The sequence below is a fragment of the Scomber japonicus genome, chromosome 16, assembly GCF_027409825.1.
Source record: "Scomber japonicus isolate fScoJap1 chromosome 16, fScoJap1.pri, whole genome shotgun sequence".
Lineage (NCBI taxonomy): Eukaryota > Metazoa > Chordata > Actinopteri > Scombriformes > Scombridae > Scomber > Scomber japonicus.
Genome location: NC_070593.1, coordinates 2,755,628 through 2,762,094, shown reverse-complemented (window position 1 = coordinate 2,762,094; position 6,467 = coordinate 2,755,628).

The following is a 6,467-nucleotide window of genomic DNA, read 5'->3' as shown; positions in this document are numbered from 1 at the left end:
GTGAAGTCGGATACTTCTTTCTTCCTTCCTCCCTTCCTTCCTACCTTCTGTCCTTCCTTCCTACTGTCCATGCTTCTATCCTTCATTCCTACTGTCCTTCCTTCTCTCCCTTCTGTCCTTCCTTCCTCCTGTCCGTCCGTCCTTCCATCCTTCCTTCCTTCCTTCATGCTGTCCTTCCTTCCGTCCTTCTGTCCTTCCTTCCCTCCATCCTTCCTTCCTTCCCTCATTCTATCCTTCCTTCATGCTGTCCTTCCTTCCGTCCTTCTGTCCTTCCTTCCCTCCATCCTTCCTTCCTATTTAGACTTTAAACTACTCTCATTATTCTATATTATATATTTTTATTCAGCTTTTAGAGAAAACATCCCAATTGTCTAGTCAGAATTACGACGCGGAGGTTGGAAGTGAAGTCGGATACTTGTAATTACGATAACTACAATGTGACTTGAATGCAGCACGAAAGCAGAAAATGATTTGGTGAAAACATGATGAGAAAAAGAAAGATAATATATTTAAGTTAAGAGACTCAGAACTATAGCAGTAAACTGGACTTAACCTTCCTGTCGTCCTCCCTTCCTTCCTTTCTCCCTCCCTTCTTCTCTCTTTCTTTCCTGTCTCTCTCTTTCCTCCCTTCCTTCTTTCATCCCTCTTTCCTTCTGTGCTGCCTTCTTCCCTCCCTCCTTCCTTCCTTCCTTCCTCCTTCTCTCTTTCTTTCCTCCCCCCCTTCCTTTTTTCCTTCATTCCTCCCTTCCTCTCTTTTCCTTTTTCCCTTCCTCGATCCTACCTTCCTGTCTTCTTTCCTCCGTCCGTCCTAGATTCCTTCCTCACTCCTTTCGTTCCTTCCTCCTGTTCCTCCCTTCGTTCCTCCCTCCTTTCCTTCCTTCTTCCTCCCTTCCTTCCTTCCTCCTGTTCCTCCCTTCCTTCCTTCCTCCCTCCTTTCCTTCCTTCTTCCTCCATTTCCTCCCTTCCTCCTGTTCCTCCCTTCCTTGCTCCTTTCCTCCCTTCCTTCCTTTCCCCCTTCCCTTCCTTTCTCCTACCTCCTCCCTTCCTTCCATCTTCCCTTCCTCCCTTTGCCCCTTTCCCCCTTCCCTCCTTTCCTTCCTTTCTCCTACCTTCCTTCCTTCTTTCCTCCCTCCGTCCTACCTTCCTTCCACCCTCCCTCCTTTCCTTCCTTCTTCCTCCCTTCCATCCTTGACTTGAGGACAACAGGAGGGTTAAACAATGTTTGTCTGTCTTGTTTTAACCAGAAAATATTAAACCAAACACAAATCAACTGGGTTTTTATCTATGAGCGAAGCTGAAGAATAAAGATATTAAACTGGCTAAACAAGCAAAATGACAGTAAGTATTTAATCTTAAATACTACTTGCAGCCAATATAATGCACAGACTGCATTTTGAAGCATCTGCAGACAAACTAAAGATAAGATAAGCACAAAAGCAGAAAATGATTTGGTGAAATCATAGTGAGATTAAAAAAAAAAAAGGCTAATATATTTAACTTAAGAGACTCAGAACTAAATCAGCCTCATTTCAGAGGACCAGAACTCCCCGCCTGGTGTATCTGTGTGCACTTGTTCATGCCTTAGTTGAGTATCTTGAGTGTTTGTATTTTCATTTCTTGGACACACATTCTTTTTTGTTGTTACGCCAGACTGAATAAATCAGTTTTTATTCATTCAATCGACAGCCTGAGTCTGCCTGCCTACATCACACGATAACTGAACTTAAACAATGTTTGTCTTGTTTTAACCCTTAAACAGACAACGTGCACCAGGAGATACAGACTCTTTAACCTTCCTGTTGTCCTCCCGGGTCCTTCCTCTGTCCTTCCTTCCTTCCTTCCTTCCTTCCTTAGATCTAAGTTCAGCTATTAGGATAAATGTTCCCTCCTTCTATCCTTTCTTCCTTCCTTCATCTGTCCTTCCTTTCTTTCTTCCTTCCTTCCTTCTTTCCTTCCTTCCTCCATCCTTCCTTTCCTTCCTTCCTTCCTCCTCCCTTGCTTCCCTTCCTTCCTCCTTTCCTTCCTTCTTCCCTCCTTTCCTTCCTTCCTTCCTTCCTTTCCTTTCTACCTTCCTTCCTTCCTCCCTCCTTCCTTTCCTTCTTCCTTTCCTTCCTCCTTTCCTTCCTCCTTTCCTTCCTTCCTTCCCTCCTTTCCTTCCTTCCTTCCTTCCTTCCTTCCTTCTTTCCTTCCTTTCCTTCCTTCTTCCCTCCTTTCCTTCCTTCTTCCCTCCTTTCCTTCCTACCTTCCTTCCTTCCTTCCTTCCTTCCTTACTTTAGGTGCAAATGACATAACTAGTAAGGCCTGTTTAAGGGTTAACCAGAAAATGTTACAAAATATGAAGTTGAACACAAATAAACTGGGTTGATATCTACTGAAGATGAAGATATTAAACTGTCTAAACAAGCAAAATGACAGTTTGTCACAGTAATAACTAAAATATGTATTTAATCTTAAATTCTACTTGTAGTCGATGTAATGAACAAACTAAAGAGAAGAGATTCCTTTATTATTCCCACAGTGAGGAAATGTACATTATTGAGTCAGAGTTAATAAACCTGTCAGATTTTATAATAGAGACACTTTTCTTTGTTTTTTAAAATAATCTCAAATGAACATTTTTGACATTTCTGTGCTGAAACTTTTACTTTTTTATCAGCTGGTTTAACACACACACACACACACACACACACACACTCTCTCTCACACACACACACAGAGAGACACACACACACACACAGTCACGCACACACACACACACACACACACACTCACACACAGAGAGACACACACACTCACACACACACACACACATATACACAGAGAGAGAGAGAGAGAGAGAGAGAGAGAGACACACACACACACACTCACAGAGAGAGACACACACACACACACACACACACACACACACACACACACACACAGAGAGAGAGAGACATACACACACACACACACAAAGAGACACACACACACTGAAACTTTTACTTAGCTGTGAGCAGGAAACGAGAGGAAGTGAGAGCAGAGACATTAAATATAAAAACAAAAAAAAGGGGAAGGAAAAAGGAAAAAGAAGAAGAAGAAGAAGAAGACACCAAAGAGACGGCAAACAAACAATAAAATACAGAGAAATAAAGAAGCAGAGCTGCACGGAGAAAAAGAGGAAGGATGAGGAAGAGGAAGAGAAGAAGAAGAAGTAGCAGAAAAATAGAAAAAAGATGAAATGTGAGTGAGTTTAATAAAAAGAGAAACAACACACAGACTTCTTCTTCTTCTTCTCTCTATAAAAAATGTGTCTATTGATTTTGTTCTTCACTGCAAATGGAAAACAAATTTGAAGAAAATCTGGAAAAGTTTCTGTAAAAAGTTGCAAAAAGAAAAAAGGAAATAATGTTATAATAATATTAGGTCTGTCAGCGTTAACGCGTTAATCGCGATTAGATTAATGCAATCCATAACGTTAATTTTTTAAAATCTCATTTTAATGTTGCAAGCCTTTTTGTCCCTATATATATATATAATACATAACGTGTTGGTGTTTATTTCACTGTTAGGCAGTCCTGGAAGAGAGATATGAGAATGTTGAGAATGAGGGTGTTTATTTAGCACTTGAGGTTGGCGTGCAATTAGCGCCGCTAGCTCGCGTTAGCATTTTCGCTAGCTCACGATTAGCATGCTAGGTTAACTCCATTAGCATTCTAAGCTAGCGATTAGCTGGCTGTTGTTAGCATGGGAGCGTACCTATGTTCCCCGATCGCGGCTAACTGCGCTGTTAACTCGGCTACTAGCTCGGCGGCTAATTCGGCTGCTAACTCAGCTAACTGGCTAACTGTAGACGGGATCATCCCTATGTTCCCCGCTTTGTATGTGACCAGGGAACATAGGGATGATCCCGTTAGCATTTAGCTTGTAATATTAGCTGCTAATGTTGGTACTGTGACGCTGTGTTTAATCATTTGGGTCCGCTGTGTTGATTGCAATTCATTACTTTAATTCATAAGAAGACATCTGATTGATATACATTAAAATATTCTATGGTTTGTTTAAAGTAAAAGGTATTGTAAAAAAGCAAAAATAGCTACTTAAAAGTTATAATTTCATAAATATCCAGTGTGCTTCCTGTCGAGCCTTTTCGGAAGGCTAAGAACACAGATAAATATCAATATCTTAATGTTAGGATAAGAAGATATGAATATTTTCTGCTTTGGAGTATTTATGGAGCTCAGGAAGAGTCACAGAGAGCAGGAGGAGGGGGGGGGGGGGCGAAATAAGTAATTTGTGCTCTTAAATTAATGATTTGAACTATTTTTCCATTCAGCCGGAAGTTTAACGACAGCAGCGAGGAAGATGTTTCCTGACAGGCGGTCGAGGATGTACTCAGAGAATATGATTCATTATATATACCATTTATTAAAGGAGGCACCGAACCCGATATCTGAGCTCTGAGTATCGGCTGATATCTATTAATGATCCGATATCTGAGCTCTGAGTATCAGCTGATATCTATTAATGATCCGATATCTGAGCTCTGAGTCTCAGCTGATATCTATTAATGATCCGATACAGCGATTCATTAATGAGCTGTGAGCTTCACTGTGTGGAAGAGACTGGAGTCGTTCTTTATGTATATATACACAGTATGTTTATGTGCTTTCATAACTGTGTAAAATAAAATGTAACAAACATAGATATAAATGTACTGAACTGGTATTTATTAGGCAAGGCAGGCAAGGCAGTTTTATTTATATAGCGCATTTCATACACAATGGCAATTCAATGTGCTTTACATAAAACAGAAAAACATGTAATTTAAGAAACTTAAAACTTAAAACATTATTAAAGTAATTGTATCTGATAACAGATCAGTCCGCTGTCATTGATAAACCAGCTGTGTGGGTATAACAGTATCACAGTATCGGTGCATCTCCTTTATATAATACATATAATATATATATATATGATATCATATTATATATATATGTACAGTCAAGCCCGAAATTATTCATACCCCTGGCAAATTTTGACTTAAAGTTACTTTTATTCAACCAGCAAGTTGTTTTTTGACCGGAAGTGACACAGGCGTCTCCAAGAAGATAAAAAGACGATGTACAGAAGGCATCATTGTGGTAAAAAAAATATTTCAGTCAGCTTTTATTTACATTTGAACAAAAAGTGGCATGTCCAAAAGGGGTATGAATAATTTCGGGCTTGACTGTACATGTATCATTGATATGATACATCAATATATAATATGATGCATTTATATATGATAGTTATATATTATATAGTACATTTATATATAATATGATACATGTATATATAATAAGATGCATGACATACATTCCTGTCTGCAACCCTGATAGCATCAGGACATTTATATATATGTTAGTTATATATTACATAGTACAGTTATATATAATATACCTTTATATATGATATGGTACATGAATATATAATATAATGCATGAATATATGAGTTATATATTATATAGTACAGTTATATGCAATATGATACATGTATGAATAATATGATACCTTTACATATGATATGATGCATGAATATATAATATGAAGCATTTATATGATATTTACAGTCAAGCCCGAAATTATTCATACCCCTTTTGGACATGCCACTTTTTGTTCAAATGTAAATAAAAGCTGACTGAAATATTTTTTTTACCACAATGATGCCTTTTGTACATCGTCTTTGTATCTTCTTGGAGACGCCTGTGTCACTTCCGGTCAAAAAACAACTTGCTGGTTGAATAAAAGTAACTTTAAGTCAAAATTTGCCAGGGGTATGAATAATTTTGGGCTTGACTGTATGTAATTATATAGTAGCAGTTATATATGATATCATACCTTTACATATAATATGATCTATGAATATATAATATGATACCTTTACATATAATATGATACATGAATATATAATATGATACCTTTACATATAATATGATGCATGAATATATAATATGATGAATTTACATATGACATACATTCCTGTCTGCAGCCCTGAGGCTCAGTTTGTATGAGCTGGATCCCATCCGGACCAATAAAGACATTTTATAGACAAAATAACTTTTACAATAATTAAAATAGCCCATTATTATTATTATATTATGACTTTAAAATTAAATATTATGATTTTATTGTTGCCATATAATAAAAAATAATTACTGAATTATCAAAATATTACAACTTTTCTTTACAAAATATTAATTAATTATCAACTATTCTCAAAACCTCAGAACAGAGACCTGAATACTGTCACTAATTTACAAATACTTTTTATATATTTAAGTGTAAAATTGTGTTTCTGTCAGTTTTCAAATGTTATATCTGGTAAATATTTGGTATCTAACCTTCCTGTCGTCCTCCCGGGTCAAATTGACCCATCTGTTTTGACTGTTACTTCTTTCCTTCCTTCCATCTGTCCTTCCTCTCTCCTTCTCTCTTTCTTTCCTTCTTCT